This window comes from Narcine bancroftii, chromosome 13 (genome assembly GCF_036971445.1).
Source record: "Narcine bancroftii isolate sNarBan1 chromosome 13, sNarBan1.hap1, whole genome shotgun sequence".
Classification (NCBI taxonomy): Eukaryota; Metazoa; Chordata; class Chondrichthyes; order Torpediniformes; family Narcinidae; genus Narcine; species Narcine bancroftii.
This window is the reverse complement of record NC_091481.1, coordinates 51,676,541-51,694,968: the sequence shown is the minus strand read 5'-3', so window position 1 is coordinate 51,694,968 and position 18,428 is coordinate 51,676,541. Positions and strand designations below refer to the sequence as shown.

The window sequence follows — 18,428 nt, the reverse complement described above, 5'->3', positions numbered from 1 at the left end:
GTGGTGAATAACTATTGCTGCTGAGTTTGGGCACGTAACAGTATAAAAATAAAAATTCGTATACAGAATCAAACTCCCAGTCTTTGAATGATTTTCTGTTTATTTATCACAATTGCACTTTTCCAATTTCATCCAAACTCTTTTTCTATGCATTGAAATAAAATGTTGATTATTGAAAATGCAGTTAGAGATAAATTATCAGTTACCTCAAAGTCTTGCATTTGTGCATCCCAGCTCCCAGATATTGGACCAAATCATACCCAATGCTGCAGTTCTGCACGTCGAGATGGTTTATTGCATCACAGAAACCAATGAGATGCGAAAGGACTGCGCATTATAATTGGGTTATAATTGATAATACCGGAATTCGAACGTGAAGACAAATTGGAAATGTTGGTATATTTTCATGGTGGCCCAGTCATGGATGATCTTTTGCACCATTATGGTTTTCCCTATTCCCGGTTCTCCAGCCAGTCCTGCTGAACTCCGAAGAAACGATCCCATACCCGTCCTGAAAAAGCTGCTCTGGAACAACTGATCTATCTGTATTCTTTCCAGTTCTCCCCGTAGATGTTTCTCTCTCAACTCCTTGTGGTCTCTTCCGCGCGCCAGCAGTTCATCTTGCACAAGCCTTCGAGGTCGAAAAGTGGAAATGACCGTGAGCTCCGTGTTTCTATCAACCAGCTGGAAAACCTTAACCTTCTCCCTCATCCATATCGTGTTCACACGTAGTTTCTCTGTTTGTGTCCGCAGAATTTCCTTGTGCTGCCGCTGAACCTCTATGGACATGAAGAAAATGTTTTTCAGTGTCGGTTCTGATGAATAAGGAAATGGATCCTGTTTGTTTTTAAACACACACACACACACACACACACACACACACACACACACACACACACACACACACACACACACACACACAGAGTATATATAGTTTCAGACTCTATACGTTACGTCACATAAAATCTTGAGATTCACTTTTCCTATGGGTGTGGCAGAATTATCACTAATTGGTAGTGAAAAAACTCTACACTCTGTAAACTTATAAACAAATAAAATAACTGTAAACAGATAATGTATGTAAACAAATTGACTGCGAAATGCAGAGAGAATTCAAGAAGATAAATAAAGTGCACAGGTAAGGCTCGTTAAAGGTGTCTCTGATTGAACTTGTCGTTGAGGAGTCTGATGGTGGAGGGGGTGCAAATGTTCCTGACCCTGGTGGTGCGTGCCTTGTGACACTGATTCCTCTCTCCTGATGGCAGCAGGGAGAACAGTGCGTGTTTTGGTTGGTTTGGTCTTTGATGATTGCTGCTGCTCTCCAAAGGCAGCGTTCCCTGTACATGTACTAAATAGTAGGTTGTGCCTGTGATGTTCTGGCCTGTGTCCACAATCGTTTTGAGGGGTTTACGGTCAGAGGTGTTGAGTTTTCCCATAACAGACTCTGATTTAGCCGGTGTCCATCACAACTCAATAGAATTTACACCATTGGGGTATTTGTCCAGGAGTGTTTCCCCCAAGATAGTGACTACCAAGAACGTGGATTTTCTCACAATCTCCACCTCTGATCCCCAATGATCACTGGATTGTAAGCATCTGGCTTTCATATTCTGAAATCAGCATTAATCTCCTTAGTTTTGGTGACCTTGAGTGCAAGGTTGTAGTTGGTGCACAACTCAGCCAGGTTTAAATCTCCATCCTGAATGCGACTCTTCCCCTTCTTTATCCAACTCACTACCGTGGTATCATTGGAAAATCTGTATATGGTGTTATTGTCGAACCAAGCTACATATTCGTAGGTGTGTGTGTGTGTGTGTGTGTGTGTGTGTGTGTGTGTGTGTGTGTGTGTGTGTGTGTGTGTGTGTGTGTGTGTGTGTGTGTGTGTGTGTGTGTGTGTGTGTGTGTGTGTGTGTGTGTGTGTGTGTGTGTGTGTGTGTGTGTGTGTGTGTGTGTGTGTGTGAGCGCGCGTGTGTGTGTGTGTGCGCGCGCGCATGCGCACACATTGTTATTAGCCAAGAGGTCCTGTTCCAGTCCCAGCTGCTGTTACTGGCTGTAGCACTGTAGAACTGATCCCTCTCTCTCTCTCTCTCTCTCACCCTCTCAATCTCTCTCTCCCTCAGACAGAGAGAAAGCCTTTTTTACTCTCTGCTTGCAAAACTACATGACGATCCTAGAACAGCAAGCTCTACTCCAGACAAAAGGTGGCTTCCACATGTTCTTTCATCTGACTTTTTGTAAACAATAAACCATTAATGACGTCTCTTGGGCACTCTCCAAAGCTCTTGCAAAAGCTGTGGGGCCGATATGTCTTGCATGAGCGGAGCTCCATATTTCAAATAATATTTGTTTTAAAGAGTTTGCATGTGACATGTGACCTACTCTAACAAACGTTTCCCAATGTATCTCCCAAAACATTTCTATATAATATCACACACACACACACACACACACACACACACACACTACCCGATACTCACAACCGCTGCAGAGAAATAACTTTGATTCCAGTTTGCAACTTCACCATGGATATTAGTGTCCAAACCTTCTAAATTAACCACCCAAGTGGGACTCTGTCAAAAGGCTTACTAATGGCCTTGTAGAAAACATTCACAGCCTTTTCTTCATCTACTGTCTTGGTGACCACCTCGAACAATCCAAAGATTTGTTAAACTTCATTGTTAAACCTACCACTCACAAAGCAATGCTTTTTTTTTTTATCCTAAATGAGCCCTTGGCTGTGAAAATCAAATCTCCCAGAACACCCTCCAATAATTTAACGACTTCAAGCTCACAGGCCTGAAATTTCTTGGCTTATTTTTGGAGCCTTTTAGAAACACCTTAACCACTTGAACTACCTTTCAACCCCACAGCATCTAGGTAAGGAACTTTTGAATATGCAATTTCTACACTAGTCTTCCTCAAGGTCCGAGGGAATGCCATGTCAGGCCACGGGGATTTATCTACCATCATACGCTGTAGGGCAGGAAGCACCACTTCCTCTTTAATTTCTCTATGTTCCATAACACTACTGCTTGTAAGCCTTCCATCCTTATGCATTATGGAAATTTCCTCAGTAAATTATGATGAAAATCAATCTGTTTAAGATCTCCCTCATCTCGTGAGGCTCCACATATGGATGAGCACTCTGTTCTTGTTGGGGACTAAATTTATATTTCCTTTTTAACTATCATTTTACTCTTATTTTATTACATCCGAAATTTAAAACAGTTAATATTTCACCGTACCTCCTTCCTGTATTTCTCTCAATATTCTCCTCAACTTCGGTAACGTGTGATGTAGTTCCACCAATGATTTCCACATGAACCTTCGAGCAGCAGAGCCCTTCTGCATCACGAAATCTAGGAGGAGTTTGGAACCGTCTGCTCGGTTTCCCTTCTCCGAATGTTTCACTTAGAATAGGTGAAACAGAAAGGAACTCTGATGACCTGAAAGGAAAAGATTATCATCTGGAGATCCTTGATGGAGCAAGTATCGTCAGCAAGACACTGAGGTGAATGATGGAAGCACATCAGTTGTGGAAGTCTTGGAACAACATATCTCTTTCTGAAAACTGACAAGATCCTTCCTGAGCGGTAAACATTGACCTTTCGAGCACCGAGGCCACGTGAACTTTATACATGTTAAATTCTGTGAACTCGATAAAAAAACCTGCAACCAGTAAACTTGGAAGAATGGGAAGTGCGATTGGACTGTGGACCAAATAACTTTTCTGAATTTACATACACATTATATACACATGCACATAGAATTCGAAGTGAATTAAGTTGGGGTAAGTTAAGTAAATAGAGTTAAGTGAAAATTTGATTATACTTTCTTGTTTAACGATAATTAGAAGCAACGTTTGTTTAGGTAAACATTTCTCTTGGTGATTACCTATTGCTACTGGGTTTTGGTGTCCTCTGGGCTTGTAACGTACATCCAGAAGGATTATCAGTGAAGTTATTCGAGCAAATACTTCGATACGTGGCTCCATTTTGGATCCAGTGCCAACCTACTTCTGGTAATTGGCATTAGGAGCAGACATAAATGTCAGGGCTCTTCACATCAGTGCGAGGCACAGGCAAAGTCACAGTAACAAGAATTAAGGAACTACATGCGGGACTGTCAGATAAGGAATGATATAATTTTACAAAGTGACTTGCCATTATATTTAATTCACGATGAGAGGAAACAGAGATACCTCTCAAGAAAGCTGGTAAAATAAACCACGGTTACTTGTGCTAAATCCACTTCGAATATTTGCAATGAATCACCCCTACAGCTTTAAACGTATGCTTTATGTTGGGCATGGAACAATTTAAGGAATAGAAGGAGACCAAACTATGTGGCATGATGAGATATTTGACCAAACTTTAAAATGTTCAGTATTGGCTGTATAAATGACCCAAGCGCCCAGGGTGAAATTGAAATGAGATGGAAATAAAGCCACAAGACGATGCATGGTGGTACGAGCACCGAAGACCCTAAAAGCCCAACAGCAATAGATGTGAACCACGACAAAGGGTTACTTAAACAAAAGATGTTTTTAATTATCTTTGAACATGAAAATAGAGTTAAACTTTAACTTATCTTTATTGAATTACAACCCCTTCTAATTCTAAATGCAGGTGTGTGTGATGTTTATGTAAGTTTCATGAAAGTTCTTTGGTTCACAGTCCAATCTCACTGGTTGCAGGAAATTCTTGTACTGTGTCCAGAAGTTAACATTAATAAAGTTCACCAGGCATTGGTGCTTAATAGGTAGATGTTACCACTCAGGAGGGTAGTTGTTGGTTTTCAGAGAGAGTTTTCTCGTTGTAGGACAGCCACTCCAGTGTCTTGCTGACGAAACATCCCCTTCATGGTTCTCCAGATGATAACCCCTTTCATGTCGCCACAGCATTCCTTTCTGTTTCTCCTATTCCGAGGGAAACACCGGACAGCCAGTCCTCACCTTTGATCAGGTCGTCTTCCAAAGCTTGCCAGCTTGTCCCTCTGGAACCTAAATCTGTGTCTCTCCTCTCTCTCACTCCCACTCCCACTCCCTCCCACTCTGAGAACAAAGCTGTACCGCCTCTGCCTACAAATATCACATCCTCTTTTAGACAGCAAACTGTTTTTCAGACAAAACTGCCTGGCATGTTGCTACATTGTTCCTTTTTTGCAAATGAAGTCTCTGTACACTCTGTAAAAGCTCCTGCAAAAATTCTGTGTTTTAAAGTGTTTGTGTGTGGCTTGCTCTAACAAACTTCCCAATCTATCTCACAAACACCTCTATATACTCTGTCTCAATTGTAAATATTGGTCACTAAATGAACACAGACATCAGTCTGGGATTTCCAAGTCATAAATTTCATAGATCGCGGAAAGGCATGCAGAATAGACTGAGGTGTTGCAGTACCCTCAACGGTTAATTGAGGGCACGTCTCCAAATGTGTCTGCAGTGAATGTGTTCAAATAACTGAAGTGTCGTGCTCCATGCTTCAATACTCAGTGAATTTGTCCTGGGACAAATTTGTCCTACGTCTTTAATTTACATGGATATCCACCGTTCAACTGTCAAGCGGATCCTTTACATAGGGTCAAACAGACAACGATGCATTTTGAAGAATCATCACTCAATCCGTGTTCCTCTTACTTACGTGATACTCTCGTCCAGTGATGATATTTTCTCTTGTTAACATGAGGCCGAGTCCCTCCTCACCCTCTTAAATCACCTGTTCTAGTCGGGATCGGTAGAATTTCGTCAAGTGAAGCAGCTGGTGATCATCGCAGTTTTCGAAGAAGTCGGAGATTTCAGGGTTCAGATCTGTGTATACAGATTAACATAAACCTTGTATAAAAACCCATTTTCATCTGCGGCAATCAGACCAGTCACCAATTTGTGGATAGGATCATCTACAAAACAGATAATATCGACAATGAGCTCACGCACCTGTGTATGTTTCACAGATCGGCCACATAACATTCCAGCATTGCCCTTCATTACCTCGAAACTAATTTCAAATTTTCTGCTGGCCTCTCATGGTCACACCTGTACTGAATCGAACTTTCCTGAAGTGTGCAAAATATACCACTCTTCATGTCAAAAACAAACTTGCAGATGTTGCTATCCTTTGCGGTTGAGGTCCATTTTCCACACCGGGTCCACCAGTGTCTGGAAATAGATTGAACCCTTTCCATGGAATTTTACATTCCCACAGCCATCAATTCCCGAACTTTACGCCTGCATGGGTGTACCCACCCTTCTCTAATCAGGCTGCCTCCTGCGTATCTGCTCGGTAAAAACCAGGCCCAAGTCAGTCAAATCACAATAATTTTCCCAGTGCAATTTCCTGTACTGGAACTGTTGAAACTCAAGGTATCTTGACCAGTGGAACCAATGTCTTGATTTTATAAAATCTCTCAAAATTCAAGGAGCTCCCTTTTCCACTTGAAAATTTAGCCAAGACTGAAATTGGGGGAAATGTAACTGTAAAGAAAGGAGTGGGCTTACCCATGTCCATATTGATTCCAAGAATGATAGTCAATTTCCCTGTTTTCTTTTCTCTTACTGGGCCATTTTCTGAATTGCACAAAGAAGTATAGATAGTGTCAACAAAATTACCCTCCAAATGTGATACTGTCTCCGTTCACTGCATCACAACGGCAATGGTTGAATCCAACAATTATGTATGTTGGATCCAATCGTTTGTATGTGTTACTTTAAGATCCCCAGTACTTGCCTCTTACGAACCTTTGACATGAGAGAAGAAACAATAGAACTCTACAGCCGCTACCCTTATCTAATAATTCCAGAACCATGTATTCGCCTGGACATATTTACCTGCACCTGAAACATAGTCCTCCCTTCCCATCCCAATATTCCCCTAAATGTTGTTATCGAATTTGCATCCAGCATCTCCGTCGGCAGCCCGATCAACACACCCTCAGGTCCCTGAGTGAAGGTGACCTCTCATTCTTCGCCTTAAATATTTGATATTTCACCCCAACCTACGTCCTCTTGTTCGTATCTAATACAAACTCGCGCGGAGAAAGATGAAGTATACAGTATACATGTGATTAGAAAACAAAGGCTTCTAATGCTGAAATGTAACAGAGAGAGGCAAGATGGTGGATATAATGTCAGAGCAGAAACAATCGAATGTGGAAGAGCGAGTCCTCTCATCGATGTATCTATCTAACATTTGTATAATATCTAAATAGTACACTAATTTGTCATTTCAGATGGATGCTCCTTCCATTCTCTCAAAACTATGCGTGAAGTCCTCCCATAACGTTCAGTCTAAATATCACACCTTTCACCCCTAAACAATATTCTCAAGTACTTGTATAACTTCACCTAAGTGAAAATAAAGATAGCTTGAATCTACCCCATCTGCACTGTATATCTCTATCAAATCTCCGGTCATTCTTCTGAAGTCCAGCAAAATAAAGTACAAAGCAGATTAACATTTGCTTGTAATTCAGACAATGTGCGTGTGGACAGCCCAAGTGTAATATGCAGTGTTGTACCTCCAGCTTTCGTTTGTCCTGACTGGGAAATTGTGAGGTCTCAGTGAGGTGGTATGTGTCCTCCATTGTTTATAGTTATCATTGTATATGGAGCTGGTCCGCCCATGGATGACTCATACCCTATGACTCCTCCCCCGTGGTCCTGGGCCATAAAGGTCGAGCCACCTTTCCCTTGCCTCCATTCCTATCCTGGGATGCGGGCCAGCAAGTTTCTTCTGTGTATTAAAGCTTATGGTTTCCTCATGGTGTCTCCGTGGTTACTGGTAGTGCCCTACACTCAGAACAGCCATGTCAGTGCACACACGGGAAGCACATTTATGCTCTCCGCCATGGCAAGTTGAGTTTCCCGGTGCCTGGTCTTCCAAGGCCCATTCCTCCTCTCATCAATGGACATTTAGTATAACACATTTCAAATTTTAGGGATACATTCCTCCAAAGCAAGACCTTTACTTTTTGTCGAATGTCTCTGCTAGGAGAGAATCAAAGCGCAAGCTATGTGGTTTATCACACTTTATCACACACCTGCCCATTAACATCAAGCCAGAAGGGGGCCATATTTCTTCATGATTTTACAATAGCCAATTCCATTTCCATATACTTGCAACTGAAACTGCTCAACCTTGGATATCAACTCGAAATCTTTCTGAAGCAGATGAAGCAAAAACCATGTCCATTTTACAATATGTTCAAGCCAATAGTGTCACGTACATTTGAGTACATCAAACGATCCACTACCAATTTTCAAAAGAAACAATTTTGTCGAAATTTGTCAGTCATCAATATCTCGGCTCTTCGTTCCACAGGGAAAGCCCATAAATTTAGTGGCTGCAGCATTCCATCAGAGATGTGTATAAAATTGAAAGCAACTCAGCAAAGTTATCTGTCAAAAGCAAGAACTTAACTTTTCTGAACATAATGACGACTTAGACTTGCTTCCTATGGTTTTACTGTAACTCAAATGCACAAACAGACATGAAACAAACTGAGAAACTCTGGTTCATGACAGGATCATGCAGCATCAGTTTGGCCACAACCTCGTCTCTCTTCTGCCTCAGACAGTGGCCAGAAGACCAGCACAACTTTTTCAAGTACATTTTCTTTTCAACAGCTATTGAGATATTGAACCCCTATCTACAACTCCCACATCCCACCATTGCTGCACTTAGAATGGACTGTCCCAATACCACAGAAGGACATGTGACACAGTATATAGAGGTGTTTGTGACATAAGTTGGGAGGTTTGTTAGAGCAGGTCACACACAAACATTTAAAAACACAGAATCTTTGCAGGAGGTTTGCAGAGTGCTTTGAGACTTCAATGACGGACTGCTATTTGCAAAAGTAGCAGTCAATTTGCAAATGTGATTTGTCTGAAAAACAATTGGCTGTCTGGAAGAGCATGTGATGTTTGCAGGCAGAGGGAGAACAGCTGTGCTCTCAAAGTGGGAGGGAGCGTGAGAGAGGAGAGACACAGACTTCGGTCCCAGAGGGAAAAGCTGGCAAGTTTTGGAAGACGGCGTGGTCAAAGGTGAGGACTGGCTGTCTGGTTGTAAAGTTGCACCTTTTCGCTCTTTGGATAAATCTGAATATTATCTGTTGTTTTTGTCATTGATGTCTACTTTTCAATTTATATTATGCACGTTATTTTATATTTTTTGAAATTCATGTTTGGATGCAGCAAATAAAAGGTCAGGGTTATGTGCACATTGTACAATATATATGGTAATAAATTCATTGTAATTCAAATATTTAATAATATCTATGCCTTCTATTATCTTGTAGACGTATATTGTCTCCTCTCATCCTTCTATGCTCAAAAAGGAAAAGCCCCAACTCTGCTAATCGTGATTTACAAGACTTAGTTTCTAATCCAGGAAACATCCCCTTCACCCTCTCCATAGCTTCAATATTCTTCTTATAATGGGGTGATTGGAATTGAACACAATGCTCCAAGTGTGGTCTCACCAGATATTTGTAACTTTGCAACATTACCTTTTGACGCTTGAACTCAATCCCCTGAATGTTTCATGTCTGTTTGATTACTGGGAAGGAAAGTGGGGCTGAGTGGGAGAATGGATAAGGCCATGATGAAATGGTGGAGTGAAATCAATGGGCCGAATACCTACTTTGTTATATCTATTGGACTTTTGATCTTCTACACTAGTTGAGCTGAGAGGCCATTTTACTTCTATTACACCTTTATAACTCTGAGAATGAATGATATTTTGTACTGAGTGTAATAAAAGACTCGGCGAAGTTTTGATGAACTGTGTTCCAATAACTCAAAACCGCCAGACAGAAACAAAACATCGATTAATGTCATCTTGGATAGAAAGATGACAATGAAGCAGGATTAGGTGATACAACTTTTTCCGATTGTTTTCAAACAATGACACTATTATTTCCTCTAGACATAAGCAGTTGGAATTTTAGCCAAGGCAGGGGAGAATGCTCGTGTTGCTTAATGTGTGCTTTCAGGGGAGCCTACAGTATCCCTGACTACTTCATCTGTGAGAAGTGCATTCAGCTGCATTTGCTGACAAGCCGAGTTATGGAATTGGAGCTGGATATGGATGAACCCCGCATCAATCAGGAGGTAGACGGGGTGATAGACAGGGTCCACGTCACACCTATAATGCAGTTGTAGGGTAGATGGATGACAGTCAAGAGATGGAAAGGTTATATGCAGGAACTGCATGGCCATTCCCCTTAATAACATATACCATATTGGACCTTTGGAGAGACGATTTTCCAGAGACAAACCGTGGCAATCGGGTATTTGCAACAGAGTATGATTCTGTGGCTAACAAGGGAAGGGAAGAGAAGAGGAGAGCAGTAGTGATAAGGGATTTCATAGTTGGTTGAGAGAGGGCAGGACTGCACTGGAATGTTCCAGTATTCCATTGTTTAATACGAGATAGAACAGGGGAGGAGATGAAAGATGGAGAGTGGCATTGCTCGTCAGGGAAGATATCATAGCTGTGTTCAGGCAGGAAAGACTAGTAGGGTCATCAGATGAGGTTATAGGAGTGGAGCTGAGAAATTAGCACGGTATGACCATACACATTTCACAATTATTGACCACTCAATAGTGAAAGAAATTTGCAGGAGTAAATCTGTAGAGAGAGAGCAGACAGCTTCAGGAAACATAATTGTGGGGATAGTACTTTTCCATAGAGAGACTGTTAATCCCATACTATAAAAGGACTGGATGGTTTGGAGTTTGTCAAATATGTTCCGGAAACTCTAGTAAATCAATATGTATAGATTACAACCAGGGAGAGTGCATAGGTGGATATAAGGAAACAAGTCAGGACAGTGGACAGAAGTATTGTGTGCAGGAACATTTTAAGTCCCGTGATCAAAATGCTATTAGTTTCATTAATTATAGAGAAGGATTGGTCCAGGGATCAGATTGAGATTCTGAATTGGAGAAAGCCCAATTCCCAAGAAATGAAAAAGGATAGAGAATGTGTGGATTTGGATAATTTGTTTTCTGGCAAGAATGAGGGACTTATGTGGTATACCTTCAAAGAGAAATTTTGAGAGAGTACAGAGTTTGTATGTTCCTGTTAGGATTAAAGGAAAGGTTGGCAGACATAGGGAATCTCGGTGTTTGAGGAATATCGAGGATCTGGTTTGGAAGAAGGGAAAGGTGTAGGCAACATGGAAAACACCCAGAAAGGAATCAAGACCACTAACCAAAACATGTGAAGGAATATCCTAAGGGTTATTAAGGGCAATTGATCGCTTTGAAGATCAGAGTGGTCGGCTTTGTATGGAACTAGAAGAGGTGGGGAAAATCATGAATGGATTTTTTTCATCAGTATTATCTCAGGAAAGGGAGTTAAATGTGATCAATAAGTAAGGAAAATGGGTAGAAAAGGTAGTTGTACCTACACAGATTAAATATGAGCAGGTTCTTTCTCAATTAAACTAAATAATGGAGGAGAAATCCCCAGGGCCTGACAAGGCTTTCTCTCACTTTTTGAGGGAGGCTAATTTAAAAATAAGAGGGGCTCTGGCAGAAATATTTACAATGTCCTTAGCCATGGTTGTGGTTGATTGGAGGTTATTCCATGTCCTTCCCTTGTTTAGAAATAGGCTCCAGATGTAACCCTTCAAATTATATGTCAGAGAGCCTGAATTGGTGCTGGGACCATTGTTGTTTTTCATCTTTATCAATGATCTGGATTTTAACGTGGTAAATTGGATCAGCAGGTTTGCAGATGACACTAAGATTGAGGCGTTGTGGACAGCGAAATCTTTTCAAAGTTTGCCAATTTATCTGGGCTATATGTAATAATGGGATGAAAAATGGCAGGTAGAATTTAATGTAGAGAATTGTGAGGTGCTGCAGTTTTGAATGTCAAACCAAGCAATGACATACATGGTAAAACGTATGACACTGTGGAATGCTGTGGAACAGAGCTATCTGGAAATACAAATATAGCTACATAATTCCCTTAAAGTAGCGTCACACGTGGCTCAGTTTGAAAATGGAGCTTTAGCAGATTTACTTTCATAAATTAATGTATTGAGTATATGAGTGGGGATGATATGTTAAAGTTATATAAATTATTGGAGAATAGCATAGTGTTGGTCATCAAACTACGGGAAAGACAGGAAGTGTGCATGGATGATTAAAAGGGTGTTTCCCAGACTTCAGGAGCTAAGTTACAGGGAAAGTTTAGGACCTAGTTCCTGGAGCATAGAAGAATGAAAAGATTTGATAGTGTATTTACAATTATGAGGGGGTAGCCAGAGTAAATATAGATAGGCATTTTCCACAGAGTGCGGGTGAAATGCAAACTATATGACATGGGTTAAGGGTGAAAGGGGAAAAGTTTAAGAAGAACATGAGGCAAATCCTTTTCACATAGAGAGAGGTGGATTGTGAATCTAGCTGTCAGACAAATAGGGGTATGTGGGCTCAACTTTAACATTTAAAAAGCATTTGGACAGGTGCATAGATGAGAAAGGCATGGAAGGACTGAGAGTACTTAACTGTCTGGGAAAACAAGAGGGATCTTTGAGTCCATAGATATATCAAGGTTGTCTTGCAGGTTAATAATATATTTAAGAGCCTATAATATGATGGGTTATATGAGTTGGGGCATTGAGTTCAGTATTTTTGAGTTGATGGTGCAACTAATAATCTTGTATTCCATTCCGTTAACATCACTGTGGGAAGAAAGTGGAAGCAATGCTGAAGTTATAGAAAAGATTTACCAGCATGTTTCCGTGGTTTGAAAATATGGCTATTGAGGCAAGGTTAGAAAACTGAGTATTTTCTCTTTGGAGCGAAAAAGCATTGGAGATGATGCAATGGTGGTTTACAGATCATGAGAATCATAGATAAGCACAGATAATATAGGCAGCCAGCAGCTTTTTATCAAGACAGAAGCATCAATCTCCAGAGGCAGGTTGAGCAGGGATGGGTCTTTTCTCTTTGGAGCGAAGAAATAGTATGTTAGACTTCATAGAGGTCTGCCAGATAGTAAGATGCATAGATATGGTGGACAGATAGTGCCTTTTTCCTAGGACAATAAGAGCAGAAGGGCCATTATGTGCTGTAATGTTCTGTTTTAATTACTGCATTTGGGAATGCCGTTAAGAGTGAGAGAAGATGCAACATCATTATTTTCACAGCATTGGACATTACATTGTATACTGAACACAGGAACAATTTGTGCGAAATCTCAACTGAAGCCAAGGAAAAGAGCTCAACGCTAGCAATTTCCACAAGAAGACATCCAAAATTGTGTTATGGAAAACTGGATACTTAATTCAGTAACCCGTACAATGTTGGAATGTTCAGAAATGAGCACTGGGAATGAACATTCTCACCTTAATTCTGCAACAATCTCTGTGGGGTTATATTTCCACCTTTCCCTTTTGATTTCTATTTGATCGATCAGCTGAGGGATATTGAATTATTTTAAAATGTGCAGTATGTTGTCCTGTATGATACAAATTTCAGTCTCTGTGACCTGTCAGTAGAATGGATTCCATGGCCACATTTCTCAGAAGAAGGAGCCGCCTTTTCACTCAAATTACATTCAACCAGTTTAAGGATTTTCTGTCTTTGCAGCTGTTAGTACAATTGATGAAAAACAGCAGTTAACACTTTGTGTTACATTGAGGAGCAGCAAAATGCACAGAATATTTTAAATATCTGAAGCAGACTCTGGACCTGAAATGTGAACTGTCCCACATTATGTCTAACATTCCTCCTTTGAAAACCTTATAACTCCAACATCATCAATTATCTTTTTTCTTTAACATCACCTCACAATCTGGAAACGCACTTAAATGTTAAACAAAATCTGACTTCCTTCCATTTGAAACGTGGCTGAGAAAACAATGATATTGCATCTTCTCTCACTCTAACTGCATCCTCAAATGAAGTAAACAGAACATAGAGCATTACAACATCGGGCTTTCGGACCTTGGTATTGTGCCAACCTAAATATTCATCCCAAAAATATATTGCTACCTTGGAATCCTCTATTTTTCTTTCTTCTAACTGCCTCTTTAAGATTCTCTTAAATTCCCCTCATGTTGTAGCATCCACCATCATCCATAGCGAGGCATTTTAGGTACCCTCCACTCTTTGTAATAACGTTCTCACAAAATTCACTGTCTGTGTTTCAACTGGACTCAGCATGGTAGTTCACCACTCTTCTCAAAACACTATCTGATGTGTTCTGAACATTGGATAAAATGTGTGAAATCTCAGCTGAAGCAAGGAAAAGAGCATAAATCTAACACAATCAGAAGACAGTGGTTTTCAAACTTTTCCTCTCCAACTCGTGTACCGAGTTAAGTAATTCTGTTTCCATATAATTACAAGGGTTTATTAAGTTAAATGCATGGGGGTTAAATAGGAACATAGGAACATAGGAAGTAGGAACAGGAGTAGGCCAAAAATGGCCCATCAAGCCTTCTCCGCCATTCAATACGATCATGGCTGATCTAAGTTATGACCTAACTCCACCTACCTGCCTTCTCCCCATATCCCCTAATTCCTTGGTTGATAACATCTGCTCAAGACACAATTGCTATTTAAATAAGTCAATTATGTACTGTTATGAGTCCAGAGGACCCCAAACCCAGCAGCAATAGATTTGCACTAATCAAAAGGGTTACTTAAACAAAAGTTGCTTTTAATTATGACTGAACATGAAAACAAAATCAAACTTTAACTTGTCTATATTGACTCACTTAACCCCTCTCTAATTCTAAGCGCACGTGTGTGCATTGTATATACAAGTTTAGAATAGTTCTTTGGTTCATAGTTCAATCTCACTGGTTCCAGGAAATTATTGTACTGGGCCCAGAAGTTGGCATTGATAAAGTTCAACAGGCTTTGGTGCCTAACAGGTTACAACTCAGGAGGGTCCTTGTTGGTTTTAAGAGAGTTTTTTGTTTCATTCCAGGACAGCCACTCCGGTGTCTTGCTGACGAAACCTGCCCCTTTTCAGGGTCCTCCAGATGATTACTTCTTTCTTTCAGGTCACCACAGAGTTCCTTTCTGTTTCATCTATTCCAAGGGAAACAGCCAGTCTTCCCCTTTGATCAGGCCATCTTCCAAAGCTTGCCAGATTGAACCGATGTCTGTCTCTCCTCTCTCTCACTCCCTCCCACTCTGAGAGCAAATCTGTTCTCCTTATCCCTGTAAAGATCACATGCCCTTCCAGACAGCAAACTGTTTTTCAGACAAATCTGCCAGGGCATGTTGCAACTTAGGTGCCTTTTGCAAACAACAGTCCATCATCAGTCTGTGAACTCTGCAAAACGCCTGCAAAAATTCTGTGTTTTAAAGTGTTTGTGTGTAACCTGCTCTAACAAACCTTTCCCAGGTTTTCTCCCAAACACCTCTATATACTTTTTCAGAGTATTTTAAAATAGTGGTTTTCTAACTTTTTTAAAATTTACACTCATATCCCCCCTTAAGTAATCCCTTCCAAATCCCCATGGCATGGGGATACTTAAGTTGGCATGTAAAGGTCATGTAAATGTTCCATTATCATCAAGTTATATTACATTTAGAATGTAACATACATGAAACAGTTTAAATTTTGTTTACCGTCATGCAGACAGAGGATTGTCTCGTTGTCCAGCTCCCCTCACAGAAACTGACAGCGCATGGTGTTCCAAGCCAGTTTGCCCTCCAAGTAACAAGCTGATCAGCTTCTGAGACCAGAAAATCTCACGTGTTTAAAGGCTGTATGTCAGTGGAAATTAAAAAATAAATCGATAACAACTGATTTAAAATATGCAATTGACAACTGGCCTATTAATTAAGAAGCCCGTATGATGTTCAATCGTTCAGAAATTAACACAAAATTCACATTCTCACCCTAATTCCACAACAATATTCTTTGTCTGTGGGGATTTCATCTTTTTAATCTGATCAATCAGCTGAGGGATGTTGAATCATTTCGGAAGGTGCTTTTTGTTATCTTGCATTATATAATTTTCAGTGCTTTGTTGAAGCAGCTGCCTGTCATCAGAATGGATTCCAAAACTACATTCCTCCCAAGAGGAAGCATCCTTTTTGGCTCAAATTACATTCCAGCATTTTAACTATTTTTCTTTGTCATTGTCAATTAAATGGATTTAAAGCGCATTGTGTTACATGGATAAACAACAAAATCCTGAGGGAAATTAAAAAAAAATATCTGGAGCAGACTCTGAACCTGAAACATGATCTGTTCCAGGTGATATCCAACTTTCTCAGAATTCCAACCTCAGCAGTTCCTTGTTCTTTAACTTTTCCAATTCCTTTGAAGTTATGTATCACTTCACAATCTGGAAACACAATTAAATGTAAAATAACACATTAGAAATGTGTCTGAGAAAACAATGATATTGCATTTTCTCTCACTCTGAATGCATGCTTAAATGTAGAAAATATAACGTAGATCAGAGAGCATTAAAGCACACTACAGGCCTTTTGGCCCTCGCTGATGTGCTGGCATATATCTACGTGCCTTCAAAGAGTCTCTTAAATGCCCCGGATGCTTTCATTGCCTTTTGCTTAAGGTGGTGTGCGTGGAAAGTGAATGTTGAGAATCACTGCTCCAGACCAATTATTACTGAAATATTTTGCTTGAGAAAAATTGTCATTGGCCCATTTCCTTCACAGTTATGAAACCGTTATGAAAACAACGAGGGACGATTAAAACAGGGGTTTTGAAACTTTTTCTTTCCTCCCACATACCACTTTAAGCATTCCCTTACTAATCACAGAGCACCGATTGCATAGGGATTACTTAAAGTGGTATGTGAGTGGAACGAAAATGTTGAGAACCACTGCTCTCAACAGTGGTTTTCAAACTTCTTCTTTCCACTCACATACCACTTCAAGTAATTCGTGTGCTATAGTTGTTCTGTGATTAATAAGGAATTACTTAAGGCAACATGTCACTAGGGAAAAAAAAGGCTGCGGACAACTTCTCTAGACCTAATTTTTATTTTATTTTTTTTAAAAATTGCGAAACAATTGCCTCATTTCCAGCCACATAACAACTCAGTAAGGTAGGATTCAGAAAAGGACACGCGAAATGCACCATAATTCCGCAACTGTATTCTGCCTCTGCCTCTATATATTTTTGTTGTTTCCTTCTGATTTCCATCTGTTCGATCGTCTGAGGGATGTTGAATTATTTCATAAAGTGCTGTTGATAATCCCGTGTGATTCAAATTCAAGTGCCGCGTTCAATATGACAGAATGGATTCCAGAACCACATTCCTGAGACGAGGGAGCGGCATTTTCGCTCAAGTTACATTGAACCGATTTTACAATTTTATTTTTGTCCTTTTCACTGTCAATAACATTGATTTAAAACAGCAGTTAACGCTCTGTGTTACATGGAATAGCAGCAAAATCTACGGAGAAATTAAAAACAAAATCAGAAATGATCCCCATCCCCACCTCCACCCTGGACCCGAAACACGAACGTTCCAGATTATGTCCAACTTGCTGAAAGTTTCCTCTCACGACCATCCCGGAAATCCATTCCTGCAATTACCTTTTTCGCTTGCACTCTCGGTATATCACCCTGCAACTTTCCTTGGTATAATACGGACACAGTCCTCCCCTTGTATTGTGAATCCGAACAGTGCGTTTTTGACCCGACCTAGCGTTTTATGCTGGTGCTCTCCACACCCTGGGACATTTCGGGTGTCATCATTGCAGTGAGAGATGCTTTCAGCACGAACTCAGTATAAACCACCCTGAAGTGTAATGGGAATGTCATGTGTATTTTTAAATTGATCCGCTTCGCCACATTATTTTGAAAATGAAGGCTTACTTACTCGCTTCCCCATAGAGGAAAATAGACAAGGTCCGGAATAGTAGAGGCGACTGTCACAAGCCGTTTCGGACTGGATTTTCCTGTAGATCTTCCATGCTGTTCTTTGTTATTCCTGTCGCTTAATCATTGAACGCTCACTTCCGTGTTCTCGGTAGTGTTGATGGCCGCAACGTGTGTGATTGGCGCTACCGGAGCAGGTGGAGATCATATGTCCCTCACCTGATCCGTTGGAATGAGTCTCTTTTTAAAAAATTTTTACTCAAACAATTCGCTCCCAATTCAAATGAGAACATAATGAGTCAAATAAGCTTCAAACTTTAGAAGTGATTTGAATAATGAAATGTGAGGTTAATCTAATATTTCTATCTGAAAGTTATATCATCATTTCATATCGATATTTTATGATCCTCTTCTAAAATTCCTGTTGATCCATTTCCTTCGCATGTCATTCCCGTCTTCATAATGTCTACCTAACGAACTTAATATACATGATCAATGACAAATTGTACGTTCATCAGTAATCTGCTCCTTTCAGGATTGTGCTGCCCAGCCTCAGATTGCTGGATGTCGAATCTCTGGATGATCTGG

At 40.4% G+C, this 18,428-nt stretch overlaps 1 long non-coding RNA gene and 1 pseudogene across 7 annotated transcripts; both read right to left on the bottom strand.

Annotated features, from left to right (window-relative positions):
- Positions 1–18,428, bottom strand: part of LOC138748042 (NACHT, LRR and PYD domains-containing protein 12-like) — a 211,156-nt pseudogene that overhangs the window by 9,170 nt on the left and 183,558 nt on the right.
- On the bottom strand, positions 83–17,969 carry LOC138747948 (uncharacterized). 7 transcript variants are annotated; one of them, XR_011347740.1, is made up of 7 exons: positions 17,842–17,969; positions 16,221–16,332; positions 15,608–15,745; positions 13,366–13,609; positions 6,497–6,565; positions 5,643–5,809; positions 83–779 (listed from the first exon to the last, which is right to left on the bottom strand). It is a non-coding gene; the product is annotated as an uncharacterized lncRNA (long non-coding RNA). The 7 variants fall into 7 exon arrangements; XR_011347737.1 differs by lacking the exon at positions 6,497–6,565; XR_011347741.1 differs by lacking the exon at positions 13,366–13,609.